The sequence below is a fragment of the Coffea arabica genome, chromosome 8e (assembly GCF_036785885.1).
Source record: "Coffea arabica cultivar ET-39 chromosome 8e, Coffea Arabica ET-39 HiFi, whole genome shotgun sequence".
NCBI lineage: Eukaryota > Viridiplantae > Streptophyta > Magnoliopsida > Gentianales > Rubiaceae > Coffea > Coffea arabica.
In genome coordinates, this window is record NC_092324.1 from 24,999,820 (window position 1) to 25,017,052 (window position 17,233).

Genomic DNA, 17,233 nt, shown 5'->3' on the forward strand with positions numbered 1-17,233 from the left:
ATAACAAAAGTGATATTAATTACAACTTTCAATATAAATACACTCATGGGCCTCCAATGTCCACACAACTGTAATACAGCAAAGGAGTCAAACTTGCAAAAATCTCAAACCAACCAAGTCGGCTAAACATCTATGAAGTACTCACGCAAGTAGCTAACAAAATCGAGACAAAATCTATGTCTTTTCCACTCCCGTTCTCCCGTTCTCACTCCTGTAAGGAAAACAAATGGCATGGAATGAGTTAAAAATCCAGTGAGACTCCAAATAATCAAACAGGTAAAATAAGAGATAAGGTAGCATACCCAGACATCAAGAAACAAGTAAAACTTGAATAGATCATGACTCAGTATATAGTTAAGCAAGTAGCCAGATAGATCATGCAAAAGTGTACAGTAAAGAACACATTCATGGCAAAGGATATAGGTTGCTCTCAGGAGCAAGTTCCACAATAACTTGATCAAGGTCCGTTGACTCTCCGTCAACCACGAAAGTATAATGTCCGTAAATCACCACTTTACACCAAATTCCGTCCACCAAACATACCTTTACCGGGGCCGAACGTCAAAGTACCCAAGGTTCGTCGATCTCCTCGACCAAACCCTTGCCGGCTCGATTCGACCAACTAATCCTGGGTTGAACTTATAGTCCCAGATATACAGAAATTCAGAATCTGACTTATAGCCCCAAGTATTCAGTAATCAGAAATGGAGTCGTTGGCTATTATCCAACTCTCATATAGTAAAAGATTGGAGACGTTAGTTGTCACTTAACGCTTTGTATTCAATAATCCAGAATAAATAGGTTAGGAACTTGTCATTTATCCAAGGTTGCCCAGTTTACCCGACCGCTCTGAGGCTGGTCTAAAGCAAGAGGTCCAACGAGGGCGCAGTTCAGCCGTTGCCGACTTACATTTAAGCATACGCATGAGTAACCCTAGTTTCCACTTACCCGATGTCTCGGATAGGGTCCAAGGCCCAGTTCAACCACTACAAGAGAGATGTAGCTGGTCTACAATTTAATCGCTACAAGAGGGTAGTAGCCAGTCTACTTTTCAACCGCTACAAGAGAAATGTAGCCAGTCTACTGTTCAACTGCTGCAAGAGGAATGCAGTCGGTCTACAACCATGCACATAAACATGCAAGTCCATACGCAGGATCGATTAATTCAAATTCATGGAGGTCGAGTGCGAATAAGGACACACCCGCCTAGCCATAATCAAGTCACAAGTAATGTTCAGCAATTCACGTTCTCAAGCATTTCAAGTGTTTCAAGTCAATATACAAGTCACATACCCATCAAGTCACTGGTTCATGCATAAATATGATATCAAGTGTTTAGTCAAGTCAGGTCATTTGAGTGCACCTAAGATCACACTCGCCTAAACGGGCTCAAATCACAAATAAGCTCAGCATATCATGTTTCAAATATTTCAAGTATTTCAAATCCAAAAAATTAAAACTGGGTAGGTGCGAAAATCGGATCAAACAAGAAAATTGGAGGAGAACTACAGAAATCATAAATTTCCTCAGCAAATCCGGCCACAAATCCGGCCAAATATTGGTCGGATTCAAGGCCGGGTTGACAGGGAAGGCAGAAAAATTTTGAGTACTTACTGCCCCGAATCCGGCCAGAATGTGGCCAGATTCTGGCCCCATTTCAGTTATAGAAAATGGCCAGCACGTGTTTTAACACAATATCAAATGTTTAGTCGAGTTAGGTCAAGTGCAATAAAGTACACACTTGCCTAAGAGATGATAAATCAAGTACCTAACAACTTCTAGCAACAAGGAGCATGTAATACACAGTTGGAACACTCACCAATCAATTGCAACCCTTCACTTTAACCCTGGTTTGTCCCCTTGAACTCTCTCGAGTCCTGTGGTCAAATACTATAGTAAAAGACTAGCAATACAAAGCCAAAATATATGAAGAAATTAAGGTTCCAAAACTTTATTTAGAACATGCATCAATTTACAAGTTTTAGACCCGTATAACCTATCAAAATATAATATTTGCTTGCTCCAATCGAGGAGTAAACCTCATGTACTTATCAATCAACGTTGCAAAAGTCATTTAGAGCACAAGAGTATCACTTATAGTCGAACGTTTGGAGAAATTAGAAAAGACGTTCATAATACAAAGTTGGAACTTGTCCAACCTAAAATGATTTGAAGAAACTCATTTCCTTTCATTTAACCCTCAATTCCACTCATAAAACCAAGCTCCAAATGGTGTAACAACTTTAAATTAAAGTTGGAAATGAAAGTAAGAACGGTTCTAAGAGAATGGAATTTTTCAGTTTTGCAAAACACTATTTGAAAAATCATATCTCAAGCTTCTTAAGTCCAAAATTTATACACTTTATACCGTTGAAAAATAGACTCAAAGGATTACAATTTCTTAGAAGACACATTTGTAAGATTCTATCCATAAGTTAGTCAAATTCGAGCCTCAAATTGCTGCTTCATCCAGTAAAAGACAGAACAGGTGTGGAAATTCAGTCAATTTTGAAAAATCACAGATATTCATAAGAATTGAGAAAAATTATGAAATTTTCATGGTTGAAAGTACCCTGAATCTAGTTTCAAACCCAATAAACGGAACTCAATTCCGAATTTTCTACACCAAGATATAATAGATTTCCTAAAACTGCTCAAGGTTCCCTGCGGACAAATTTTCAGCAGCACTTCCTTTGTGTTTACCAATTTTTCCAGCCATTTCAAGGCTTCATTCTCACCACAAAACAGCCTCAAATCAAGCACATACATACCAAGCCAACAACTCACTAAATCAAGCATATATATAGCATATAACCATCATCTACTCAAGCTAGAAAATGAAACCCTAAGCTGAAATTCCTACTCACAAGCTCGAATTTTCTTTAGGCAAGTCAAGCTAGCATACAAAAACTAGATTTTTTACATAATAAAGCTATCAAACTATGGCCAACCCTTAAGCATCATATATAGGCAGAAATTTAATTTTAAAATTTGAAAATTTCCATGTCACCACTTCAAACCATGAAATATCTCATAAAACTACCAAAATTGAAACCTTAACCCACTAGTTTGCAAATATTAGATGTAAAGGAAAGTTTCTTGCCATAAATACCTTAGAACCTCAAGAAAGATGGAAACTTAGTGCTTCTCTCCCAAAAATCTCTCCACCAAAACCCTTAAGTTTCCTTAGTGATCAACTTTTATGGAGTAGTTTACAAGATTATCGGTTGAACTCAAGATTCAAGCAAGTTTTTGAGGTGGAAGATGAAGTTTTCTTTTCTTGTTTTTCCTCTCAATGGTTCGGCCACAAGAAGGAGAAGAAGGAAGGATTTTTGCTTCAAAATTTCAAGATAAAGCCAAGGATAGTTTTGGTCAAAAGACTAACTAGATGGCCGACAAGTGTCGGCCTAGGGTTAGAAGCTTGATCTTTTTTGTCTCTCCTTTGACTCCAAGGTCTTATCTAAGTTGGTTTCCTTTAATCCACTCTTAGCACTTCTAGTCACACAAACCTTCTTAAATAATTACCCGTTTTGTCCACTAAATTTATTACGCAACTCACTAGTGGGTCCCGCCTCCATAATGCGCTACTAACATAACATGAACTAACTTATACAAGGAAAATGATTTAAAAACTTGACTCACTTATAAAAATATCTAGGAAATCAAGGTAATAAATTAAAGTAAAGAAAATGTGCTCAAAAAAATAAGATAAAATAAAGAAAATTTTCGAGTCCTCACAGACTCTGTGGCATGATTTCAAACAGAGAATGAGGATATGTAAGCAAGCATTTCATGCAGATTACCCTTAATTGCCGGTGCTTTTTGGCCACAAGCCCACATGTTCACATATTTGAAACTGAAAGCAATGCTGCTGGCAATTGTGATCAGTGACTTTCTGTTTTTCATTTTCTCAGTCAATGACTCCCAATTGTTTAGAACCTCAAAAGGTGAAATATGTTTGTTGGGTTTGGATTTTATTCTATCAACCATTATTTTGTTGGATTTGGATTTTATCCCACCAAATATTTATTTGCTGGGTTTGAATTTTATCCTACTGACCCTTTCCGTTAGGTTCAAGTTTGGTCACACCAACCTTTTCATTTCTCAGGCTTAAATTTTCCAATCCGTTAATTTTTACTAGTTGTTTGGACTGGAGTTAGACCCCACCGATCAATTTAAATACTTACAAGTTTCAATTTTACTTAGAACTCACTTTGTTTGTTTTGATTCAGTTGTGGTTAAAGCAGACAGATAAGTGATTTCGTGTCTACGTCTTTGTCTTGAATTTCTGCGAAACTCAGGCAAAGAGAGGAAAGTTGTAGACACCAATTTTTTATCTATTTGTTTATTTTATTTTATTTTATTTTATTTTATTTTATTTTATTTTATTTTTTATTTCTTACTTTTTCTAAAAGAAGATTATTTCAATTCATTTTTAGAAAAATTAGAAAGAAAAGAAAAGAAAAATCAAAATCAGATGTTAAAAAAAAGAGAGGGCAGGGAAGGCTTCCCACGCGCGCGTGCTTTCATTGCTTCATACTTGGCCATGAACGAAACCATAGTACCGGAAGTTGCAGCTCAGATTTTGTCCCATTCCACTCATTTCTTTTTCCCCAAACTTTTGCCACCTCACCTCAACCAGAATCATTAAGAAAATTCTGGAAGAGGGAGGATCAAATGGCTCAAGATGAGCCAAATAAGACAGCTTTCATCCTCACTTTTGAGGTGAGGGTTTAGGAGCTTTTGTTCCATATAAAGGCTTCAAAACGCAGTATTAGGGCAAGAAAAAAGGTAGGAGGGGTGGTGGAAAAGCTAAAAACGAGAAAGAGGGAAACCAAAGAGAGAAAAAGAAAGAAGGAACAGAAAACCAAAAAAAAAATTTCTGGAAAGAATTTCTCAACCAGGCTGAACCATCAGCCTACTTTCTCATCAAATTCGATCACACTTCGAGCTGTAAGAACGGTATCTTTGCTTGTGCACTTTCCTGGGATGCAGTAGAGGAATTTTTGCTTAGGAAATTCCCAGAAAAAACGTCTCCAGGTGCATGAAATTTGAGCTCTAACCTGCAGCTTCATCAGCCCGTGAACTTCTGCAACAAAAATATTGGCTGTCAGATTCTAGCCCTGAACCCCACTCTTCTTGGATTCCCCACGTTTATTTTGTGCCTCCAAACATAAAGGTAACCTGTTAAACTTTCTCCCTCCGTATAAGATCGTATCTGCGATAGATTTGCTCCATTTCGTTCTTGGTCTTTTCTTTCCTTCTGCAGTATCTCTCGTAAACTATGGGCTTGGAATTTGTACCATGTTTGCATGTGATTAATATGATATTCAAGTGATGAGTTTTACTTGAGTTCCAGGCTGTATAATCTCGCTTTGGTCCAAATTCTGGTGATTGTTGGTAGTATTTTTTGTTGATGAATGAACTTAGAAATGCAGCAATGCTTCGAACCAGATGCATGGAAATTTTGGAAATTTTGTTTTGGCCCCTAACCTTTTAAATAATCCCATTGTTGCCCCAAAACTTGTGAAATTGAATCAATTTTCCCCCTTTTAATCTCTGATCCTTTTTTGCACATTTTTATGCATGTTTTGAGTAAATTGTTTCTGGATTTTGGGACATAATTGAGGTTTAATAACTTTTGATAGATTTAATATCTTGTTCAGTTTTAGTGAAAGAAGTTAAAATTTGGGTAAGATTATTTTGATTGGGTTTTCGTTAAAGACTTTGGTTTTTATTTTTTTGGGCTATGATATGGGTTTGGGGGATAAAACCCATGCTTTTTGGTTGGGTTTGCTTGAGTAAAAGGATGAGCTAGCCCGTTCTTCTGCCTTTGGACTTTCGTTGGGCCAAGATGATCCTTGGCCCACGAAATAATAATGAAGCATGGCTCAAATGATCCTTGAGCCATTCTTCTTAAAAGACCAAAGATGAAAATTGCAATGCGGACCTGTTCTTTTAAGTAATTTAATTGTGACCCCAAAAATTTTAATTTTTTTAATTAGGTCCCTAATTTAATTGTAATTTGGTCCCTAAACTTTATCTTTTGTTTAACTTTGACCCTTTACTTTTCCCAAAATTCAATTTGATCTCAAAAACTTTCTTAATTGTTGCAATTAGATCCCTAATAGTTTTGATTTCTTAATTATAATTTGTCTATCTTCTTTAATTGTTAATTATATTTCATTTAAATGCTTTTAATTGGTAGATTTCATGGTTATTTTCATTTCTTTATAATAAGAAAGTGAATTTGTCATATGTTTACATTTTATTCTCTTTATTCGTTAATTAAATTGGTGTCTTGACCATTTTGTTGATTTTGGAGTATAAATAGAGCAAATCCAACCACATTTTACCACTATTTTAAGGAAGGTACCTTCTAGTATTATTTTAAATCCTTTTTTGTGCTCCTATGTGCTTTTTATGTGTGATTGCATGTTTTGAGTACTTTTTCTTGTATTTACTCATTTTTATTCATTTTTAAATTTTCATTTATTATATTTAATTTTTTATGATTATTTGGAGGACATTTAAATGCCAAATTGTAATAAATAGATGCTCAAGATATGTATTTATCTAGGCTATGTAATAGATAGATTTTATTTTTGCCAAAAAATTTAATTAGTTAGATGAATGTAATAGTTAGGTTATTATATTTTTCAAATTTTCCTCTTAAATTGTAGTTAGAGCCCCGAATGTAATAGTTAGGTCTTTATGTGAGTTTATTTGCTTGTGTACTTATATATTTATTCACTTTTTTTAGGGTCTTTGCATCTAGATATTGTACTTATTTATTATTTGTTCTATGTGCTTTATTTGTTTATTTGCTTTAATTATGCTTTACATGTTTTATTTATTTATTTATAGTAAATGCATGATGTCACCACACTAGTCCAATGCTAGTTGTGCCTTTTTCCCTGATTTTCTCACTAGTCCAACGCTAGTGGGAACTTATAGACATGGACTAGTCCAATGTCAGACCCTTAGGGCCGCCTACACGTTAGAATTACATGTTTGTATGACATTTATTGCATTTCACGCATATTTTTATTTTTAGGGCCTTTTTCTCACCTTGCATGATCTTTTCTCTATATATTATCTCCCTTATCCCTATGTACTTGAAACATGACATTTAGGCTTGCATTCCATTTAGAAAAATAGAAATAGGTTAGTCCATTTGCTTGATTAGGGTAGGAAAGTCACCCTTCAAATATGGAAAATGAACGAGTGTGGTTTCTTAGTCTTAGCACGCTCTCATCCTCTTTATAAAAAGGAAAATTGAGTCACGAATTTTAGTCTCCCGTACCCGTTATGTTGCATTCCTTTCTTTTAGGTCATGTATATTTATATATTATAATTTTTCTTTTTTTCGAGTCTCATCTCTTGTATATTCGTGACCTTTTCAAGGAATCACTTTTTGGCGTTGCAATTAATGTGATTTGCACCAACTAAACTTTGAAGAGACATTCCGACCCTCCTAATATCCTCAAAGTCTAGATTCGCATCTAAAATGTGATAAGTTTTATAAGTTATATTAAGAAAATTTTCGACTAAATCATGTAACTAACTTTGGCTAGGTTGAAAGGGTGCCTTAGATCAAATCTTTGCCTTTCCTTTCTTCAAACGTGACTCCCGAACTCTTTTCTCTTGTTTCAAAGATCTGGTGTCGTCTAAAAAGGGTTTATTTATTTTTATTTAAAAATATATTTTTTGGTGACTTGGTACGTCTAAACTCGATACCAAGTAGCGACTCCTATTTATTCTTAAAAATGTGATGATCCCACCTCCCCCTAGGGCGTATCCAAGGGTTTGGCGGACCGCCTGCCCAACTCTTGTCAGGACTCACTCATTCGCTTTAATCAACTCTCAAGATTAACTATTCAAGCCTCCAAAATAACATTTAAGTTCTACAATTCAACCAAAATTCAAACTTACTTACAACCCAAAAGTGAAACATAGGAGTACATTACCAAAGATCCCCAAATACATTTCATCTACAAAAGTACAAGTACATGAAGATTATATACCTATTTCACGCTTACTTGCTCCGGACCTCCACTCCTGTAAGGAAAAAACAAACTAATGGAATGAGCTAAAAGCCCTGTGAGGTTCTCAAACAAGCATTCAAGCAGGCAAAACAAGGAAACATTTACATTTAGCACTTTGCACACCTGGCACAGGAATAAGCAGTCATTCAAGAATCAATCATTCATTCATTGAAAGGATACGTGCTCACTTGGATCCATTCATTCAAGTAATTCATTCATTCATTCGCCAACCATTTTCCTTATCCCTCCGACATTAGAAAATCTTTGCAAGTGAAAACTCCTTCAGTGTTCTTGTCATTCATTCATTTATTTCATTACATTGAATTCACTGGCCAATTCTCCACCAGATTTCGTGGTAATACTCTAGTATACCAAACATTGTCCCAGGGTCACCAGCCGCCCAACTGAATCCGCTTCTGGCTCGAGTCGACTGGCAACGAAGGGTCAGGGCCTAGTTCAGCCAAAAGGCTTACATTTATGCACAAGTAGTATTCAATCATTGAAAATTCACTTTTGCTTGGGTCGAGTACGATAAAGTACACACTCGCCCATCGAAAATCCATTTTGCAATCATTGGAAAGCATTTAACATTCCGGCAACATTCACAACATTTCACATAGTCATTTAAAGCACACACATGCAAGGACCACTCACCGATATCAGTAGAGTAAATGTCAAAAGTTCGTCCCTGGGTTATGCTCGTGCTTACCAACAAACCCTAAGAACAACAAAAATAAAGATATTATGGTCCAACCATCCAAAGCTTAAGTGAACAAAGTTCACATATTAGGCTCAACTATGAGCCACAAGCCTATACAAGATGGCCTCTCAAACATATAGGGTTCAAGGGCAAATGTGAAGGTGCAAATCAAGGAAAAATCTAAATGTGTTCCAAAAGTGAGGAGAGCAATTAGGCATCCAAAATCTCACCAAAATAAGGTTTAAAACCCAGAAAATGTTTTCCAAAGTTTTCCAAGTCCCACTCAAACCATTTGATAAAATTCTCAACTTTGGTGACATTCTTTGAAAAATTATAACTTGAGTTCTGTAGGTCGTAAAGTCGCAAAACTTACACCATTAGAAAATAGATTCAAAGCACTAACAGGCTTTAAAAGACATCTTCATGAAATTCAGTTCATAGGTTAGTCAAATTTCAGTTCAAACACACTGCTATTTCATGTGCAAAAAACCGAATAGTCGTGGTTTTTAACAAACTTTGCAGATTTGCTAGTATTTATAGGAGTTGAACCAAACCCTGAAGTTTATATCGTTGAAAGCCCTATGAGTCTAGTTTCAAACTCAACAAACAAAACTCAATTCCAAATTTTCTATACGAAGTTATAGTCAATTGCCCAAAGTTGTGTAGGGCTTCCTGTGAAAATTTCCAGATTGCTAACAACTTGAGAAAATGAAACTTTTCTTAACAAAATCTCATTTCCTTGGCTCAAATTCAACATACATATGAAGATTAAGGTTTAACAAAGTATCTTAAACAAAAAACTTGCCAAAATCACCATAAAATTTCTGAAAAGAAAGCTGAAATTCCTTCTCTCCCTCTTGGACAGCCATAACAGAAATTTTCCAGCAATATCTCCATCAAAAATTCCAACTTTCTTACTTATTTCAATGGCAAATACACTATATCTTATAACTAACATTTCACGAGGCTAATGACATATGTTCTTGGCAAGAAAATCCATCACAACTCCACATATATATAAAGTTTCAATTAACTACATCAAGGCTGGAATTTTGCCTCTCAAAGCTGGAAATTGTATCTCAAGGCTATAAATCTCCTATTAAAGCTGAAAAATCACATATTGAACCTAGAGAATTCATATCAAGGTTAGAAAACCTCATATCAAAGCTATAAAAGCCCATATCAAAGCTGGAAAATTCATCTCAAGGCTAAAAATTGAACATTGAACTGGAAATTGACCATACCCTAGCAACAACTTCACCAAAACCTAGCAAAACCATGAAATCTTCCATGAAATCCTCCAATATCAAGTCATATGTGGATTAAATTGCAAAGTAAGAAGAAAAAGAGGAGTTTCTTAGTATAATACCTCAAAACCCCAAGATAAGATGCAAGACAAGAGGTTTCTTCCTCAAATAACTTCACCACAAGCTCACTTCCAAACTTGGTGCAAGATTTGTCGGAGTAGATTTGAGTTTTCTCTTGTTTTCCCTCACTAATTAGACAAGAATCAAGGCTTGAACTTGGAGCTTTTCTCTCCTTTTCTCTCCTCACGTTTTTGGCGAAGACAAGCAAAAAAAGAAGATGATTTGGATGATATAAAACTTGGTTGGTCATATAAAGACTTGGTCTTGGTCAACTTTTCATGGATGATGGACATTTGGCAAGAAAAGAAGTAATATCTATCCATTTAGCTTCCTAACATCCAAATGCTCCAATTAGCTTGTAACAACTCTTGTCACATAATTTTTTTTACACAAAACTCCTTCTAATCCTCCAATTTATGATACACACTTCACTAATCTATCACACTAGTATTATGCACTACGAGACTTAACATGTATCACATGAAAAATGCACCAAGTAAAATAAGAAATAGGTTTTTTTTTTTTTAGAAAAAATTGACTTTTTTATTTATTTAATGCATCAAACAAAAGAGCCAGAACTACAAAGTTTCCCCACCACGCCTTACTGTCACACTTGCCCTCTTATCCTCCTAACCGATGACATGCCCAACCTGTCTAGACGAACCTCCCCCCTTGCCAACTTTGGGAACGTGTGAATGTGTTCATAGATAACACAAGGCTGATGCTGATGAGAGACACCCACATTGGCAAGAATATCTGCCACTCGGTTAGCTTCTCTGAAGCAATGAGAAATTCGTGCTACGTCCGCTACCAACTCCCAAATTTGATCCACCTCGTTCCGGATCCGCCACGGGCACTTGAAACGACGCTGAAGTATTCCCACCAATACCTGGGAATCTGATTGAATCTCCACATTGGCGAACCCCTTCTCCACACACAACTGAAGTCCAGTTAGCAAAGCAAGGGCCTCTGCGTGCAAGCTCAACCTTTTACCAAAGAACACCGAGAAAGCCACTATAGGCCTTCCTAAAGAATCTCGCAAGACCCCGCCGCCGCCACTCCATCCAGGGTTGCCCTTGGAACAACCATCCGTGTTCAGCGTTAGGCAACCCGTCTCTTTTGCCCTCCACCTCATGATCTCCACTCTAATGCCGCTGCCTTGTTGCCCAGACCAGTCATATAGCTGAGGAAAAGAGACCCACCCCAACTTGATATTAAAGTGATTCTCCAAACCTGACATGATATCTGAGATAACGGCTTGGCAGATATTAGCCAGTTGCATCCTGGTACCTTCGAAAACTGCTCTGTTCCTCGCCCTCCAAATGTGCCAGCAAATGAAACTAGGCATTATTGTGAATAAAAGTCGCCTTTTCTCTGCCCTCGGTGGAAATAAGAAATAGGTTAAAATGATGATTCAACTAATAAAACAACCAAGAATTCAAGGCAAGTAAATGAAATCAAAGAAAATGTGCAACTAACTATCGGGTCACAACACAACTTGCAAACATCTAACAGTGAGCAAAAATGAACAAAACCTTTTTTTTTTCTTGGTCAAAGCTAGGGTTTGAAATCTCTTGTATTAAAGTCTCTTTCTTGCCATAAATATCTCGTGCCACAAAATGTTAGGCAATCAATTAAAAGAAGCAATAAGGTACAACTGTCCGTTATCATTCGCTATATATATACAAGCAAGTAACCCAAAATGAAAGGTATGAAAATTTTGTGTCCTCACAAAAAAAAACCCTTTTTAGACTATTATTTTGGGCCCAAAACCGTTACATATTTTAAGTCCCATTTTAGGTTCTTTTTCTTTATTTATTTTCTAAAATCAAAATCTCATTTTTTCAACATGCTAAATTTTATTTTAAAAAATGGGCCGCGATAGCTGGTTGGTGGGATAAAACCCAAACCCAACAAAATAACAGTTGGTGGGATAAAACCCAATCCCAACAATGTTGTGTAATTCTTATGATATTTAGCGTAAATTAACACAGCATTAGTATAAATACAAGTTTGTCAACTCATATAACTAAATTAGTGTAAAAAATCACTATTACAACAAAGTTGTATAAGTTTATGTCAAAAGTTATAAGAATTACATTAATCAAACCAAACTAGATAGAAATCACTGTATACATACTAATATTCGTTGCCTCCTGTATTTAGCTATTTTCTTAATTTAATTGTCCAAAAAAAAAATTTTAACACTTGCCACCTATTCGGTGATGTATTGAGAAGAATCAGACAAACCATATGTTTGTTGTTACCATCTAGTGGCTATAAATATTTAGATAACTAAGGTAATAATATTTTAATTTCTTTAAAATATGCACGGATGCATATAAACTAGTAATCTTGTACAACAACAAATTGAAAAAAATAATAACAAGAAGAAAAGGAAGCAATACATCAAGAATACATCAATAGATTAATTTGAGTGACAACAGTTCATTATCATATTCTTGATTTAGGGATGAGAAGCAATGGTCTTTCCTTCTGCAATGTCACACCAAATTTTTCCTGCATATCTAACTTCTGAGGATCTTATCCTTCGGGAAGCGACCAATCCGAGCAGTGAATTAAAGAAGCAAGAACTAGAGGAACATGCCGAGCAGCCATGGGCAGGCCGGGGCAGATTCTTCTTCCAGCGCTAAATGGTAAGAGCTCAAAATCATTCCCTTTATAATCTACGCTGCAACTGAAAAATCTCTCTGGTTTAAACTTCAACGGTTCATCCCAAATCGAGGGGTCTCGTCCAATAGCCCAAACATTCACTAAAACTTGTGCATTTCTAGGGATAGTGTAATTCATAACTTGACATGTTTCAGGGGCTCGATGTGGAAGTAGCAAGGGGGCAGGAGGGTGCAACCTGAGGGTCTCTTTTATACAGGCCTGAAGATATGGTAGGTGCATTAGATGAGACTCTTTTGGCATATCTTCATTGATTTCTCTTTCAAGCTCTTCACGTACTTCCTTATGGATTCTGGATTTTTTACTAGTTCTGCCATTGTCCACTCAATTGTTGAAGCACTGGTGTCTGTCCCGGCAGTGAACAATTCCTGTTACACCAGAATAATAAATGTATTACCACAATTGCATTTCAAGTAGAACATCTAACTACCCCGAACATGTACAATATCAAAAATCTAAACCTATCAACCTATCCAAGTAAAACTAGTACATTATCACAGAATAAAAAATTTGTCCGTAAATAAACTATATGGCTAATTTTTATGTCCCTGTTAGTCCTGGGATGATTTGAAAAGAGCTGATTGATCCCATTTGACACTCAATGAACGAATGCAGTAAGTGGTAAGATTGTTGGATTAGGTAAACTAGAGGAGGAGAGGTGAATCGTAGCCTTAATTAGAAGTAGCCTTAATCAGGTGTTAGTGTGCGTGTGCGTGTGTCCATGAGAGAGAGAGAGAGAGAGGGAGAGACAAGACCATGAGTAATTGGTGGATTCGTTCATTCGTGAAATTATTCTGCAACAGGGTGTCCAGAAAGTCTTGTTGGCTCAACGGGACGTCGTGTTTTCTTCTCTTTTCAATGATAGGTTCCCAAACAGCACGAATCTTGATTCCCAACTCAATTGACTTCTTGCGGAGACCTTGAAGATCAAGCTTGCTTAAAACCGGATAAAAATCTGATACATTCGGAGCAGTAGCCAACTCCATAATTGTTCTCACAAGACTTTCATCCCTCCATCAACTCTTTTTTCTTCCAAACCAATCAGATCTCTTGACACCATCACATTGCTCAACATATTAAAGATTGTTACAAAAACTAACTCTCCAATATCTACAATTTCACCTTCCTTCTTGGCCCTTAAATGCTCAACCATGTCTGAAATCTTTTTCTCTCTTAAACATGATTGATCATCCAGTGCTCTCACAGAAAAAAGCTCACTTCTGCATAGTGTCCTTAAGTACTTCCATCCATCATTGCAAACTTCAGTCCACCCGATCGATGAACGGTTGAGTTCTTCCTCTGAAGCTGGAAGAACCTTGGGAACGTACCGCGCGGATAAATTCGATCATGAGTTTTCAGGATTTCAATTGCAGCTGCAGGGGATGATCCCACAACCACGTATTGAGTGCCTAGCTTGAGAGACATCAGTGGACCATAAGTTTGAGCAAATTTGCTTAGCGTGATATGAGGCATTTTTCCCATATGAGGAATGTTGCCGAGGATAGGCCATGGAGTTGGTCCTGGTGGAAGTGGTGGAGTTTTTGATGCAAAAGTATACTTCAATTTCTTGAAGATCAAATAGAGTAATGATAAGAGGAAGATAGGAAGCAGGAGATGGCTTGCTTCTACCTCTGGAAATTTAGCCATGGCTCCCATGAAATTACAAAGTGTTTTTTTTTACTGGTGCAACAAAGGCTTTATCAATATTAGCTTTGTTGAAAATGCATTTGAAAGTTGTAAGATTCCTGCTTATAATGTCTACAACGAGACTGGGGCGGCTCTGATGGTGGTTTTGTACCATTGTGTCTGTTTATTGTATTTGTCACAATACTTGACGTACACTTTAACAGACTACTACTACATTTTTTACAGTACTTGGTCTACGTGAACGAAATTCACACTTTTATCCACTAAAAAAAATTCACACATGAGATAAAATAACATAAATGTACACTAAAATATGTACGTATCACATACACCAACCCTACATAATCGTACCTAACACAGTCATAGCTGATCCAATTCCATTCACTATCACACAATAGTGCGCCTGTAATTAGGGTATATTAATGCAAAAGATCAATAATGCATCCACTACATTAAGGTATATATTGATACGAAAGAAGAGTATTAATTTTGCATTCACATGCGTAGAGAAAGTGTTATTTTGTTGGGAAACAACCAACCCTGCGATTAAGTATAAGGCAGTACTTAAGGACCAAAAATGGCATTTGTTTATTGTTTTTGGTTCCACTAAGTTACTTAGCTAATATTTCACCTAACCCAAACCTACAGGTTTTATATATCATATTCGATTTGTAAATCATCAGGTGACCTGTTGTTTATCAAGGCAATAATAAATTCTTGTATCATTACAAAGCAGTCATTAAAGTTGTTAATCTTTGGCAGTTTCCCTTGCCTGTCCAATGCATCTGTCATCCTGACTTTGTTATAATTATTTTGATAGTTGGTGATGGAAATTTCAATCTATAATGCTTCTTGTCCAAGCAGGTGGTTTAAATATTTATTGGCGGCTAAAAATTTCTTTTTTTCTTGTAAAGCAATGACAATGACGATCCTTTTCTGCCTCTTTTTAATAAGTTTTTTTTCCCTATTTACTACCAAAGCTTCAACTTTAATACCCAATTTTTTTACTAAAATGCCAGAACCCTTCTCAAGACAAATGTCATCGCAAATTGATACCATAGATGTAGTCTTTTTTTTTTTTGCTATGACAGTACAAATTTAGCTGTTGCAAAAAAAAAAAAAAAATATATATATATATATATTTATTGCGTTTTCTCTTTGGTGGAAACTGTAAAACTAGTGGGCCTTGGTTTGGGGTGCACCAAAATTAAGAGGCCTTTAGTAGGCCGTTTGGCCCATTCTATTCAGTAGGAAATGTGTAATACATTGGGTTCCATTGTGTATTTCTCGTGGTTGGCCTATTATTTTCATTTTCGTTTGTTGTCGCCTTGTGAATTACCCAGATCTTGTGCTCATCTCCTCCTCAGAGTAGCATACTCGGCAACCCTACGTTTTAAAATGTTAAGTGCATAAGAATGTCAATAAATATAGTACAGATTATTGAGGTAATTTTTATATCATCCTCCTTGTATTTTAATATTTTGATTAATAAAATTAGGATTGACATCCCTTCTGTGAGGACCCGAATTTTACTTACTTTTAATTCCATTTTACTGGTTTATTTAATTATTTATTCACCCGTTTTCTCCGAATAATTTATTTCAGCCATTTTAAATCCATTTACACGGAACAAGGTCTCACTTATATTTTTAAAATGTCCCGTGAGCAAAATTAATTGTCTGCGACTCGTTTGGTAAGGAATAGCGAATACACGTTTTTCGAGACAATATTCGATCCGAGAGTGCAATAATTTTGGAGAATTAAGAATGATCAATAGTAGACTAAGAAAAGTTAATTGAGGAATTAGATGTGAGTGAGTTAAAAAAAATTAAGCTTTTACCGTGCGCGTGTCGAAAGTTTCTCGTAAGTCGTGCTGGTCCAATTAATTGGAGATTTGAGGATTTAATACTAGACTAGTAAGTATGAATAATTACAGTGTTAAAGAAATTACATTGGAGGATTAGTGCATGAGTGTATCAAACTCGAGAGAAAATGGTAATACGAAACCCTATTTCGCACTATTAAGAGTTGACTTTTGTGCACCATCTTAAAGTAGCTTTTTCCATTCTTTCTCTCCAAGTTTTTATCACACAAAACCCTCATCTCTCTCACCTCATTCAGCCGACCAAGAAGAAAAGAAAAGGGAAGAGAAAGCTTCAACTTCTTGCTCCAAGTTTGCTTGATTCACTCCATCCAACTCACGATTCCTTGGGTTTTTGCTCCAACTAGAAGAAAGGTGAAAGCTTGAGGTGTTGCTTGGTGTTTTTTGGTGGAAAAATCTGGTCTTCATCTAGGGTTTAAAGGGTAATCACTTCATCTCTTTAATCTTTCCAATTATCCAAAGTTTAACGGTTAATCTTCATGGGTTTGAAACCCTAATCGTGTTTATAGGCTAGCGGACTTGAGGAACCATTTATTTCACTTTAAATCATAGGCTAGCTGTCTTGATGAGACCTCTAGGTAGCTGACTTGAGGCTTGATTTTTTTATTATGGTTGTTTATGTGATGAATGAGATGATTATGGTTAGAAAGTGGAGAGAAATCGAAGGAAAGTTGTGAAGGCAAGCTGGCCAAAAATTCTGTCCATGTTGTTCTGTTTGTATTTCAAAATTTTGATGCTTGATTGGCTGTGAAATGGATGGATATATGTTGCATATTGTGTGTACAAAGTGCCTTTCAAAAATCGTATCGAATGGTTGCATAAAACTTGAGTTTTGGAAAAGTTTCAAATCTGGAAAATGTATAGCAGGGTCCGGACAGTGGTTCTATGTCCGATCATA

General features: G+C 36.2%; 1 pseudogene; it reads right to left on the reverse strand.

Annotated features, from left to right (window-relative positions):
* Positions 1 to 12,470: 12,470 nt before the first annotated feature.
* Positions 12,471 to 14,453, reverse strand: LOC113704663 (probable (S)-N-methylcoclaurine 3'-hydroxylase isozyme 2; annotated as a pseudogene).
* Positions 14,454 to 17,233: the final 2,780 nt, after the last annotated feature.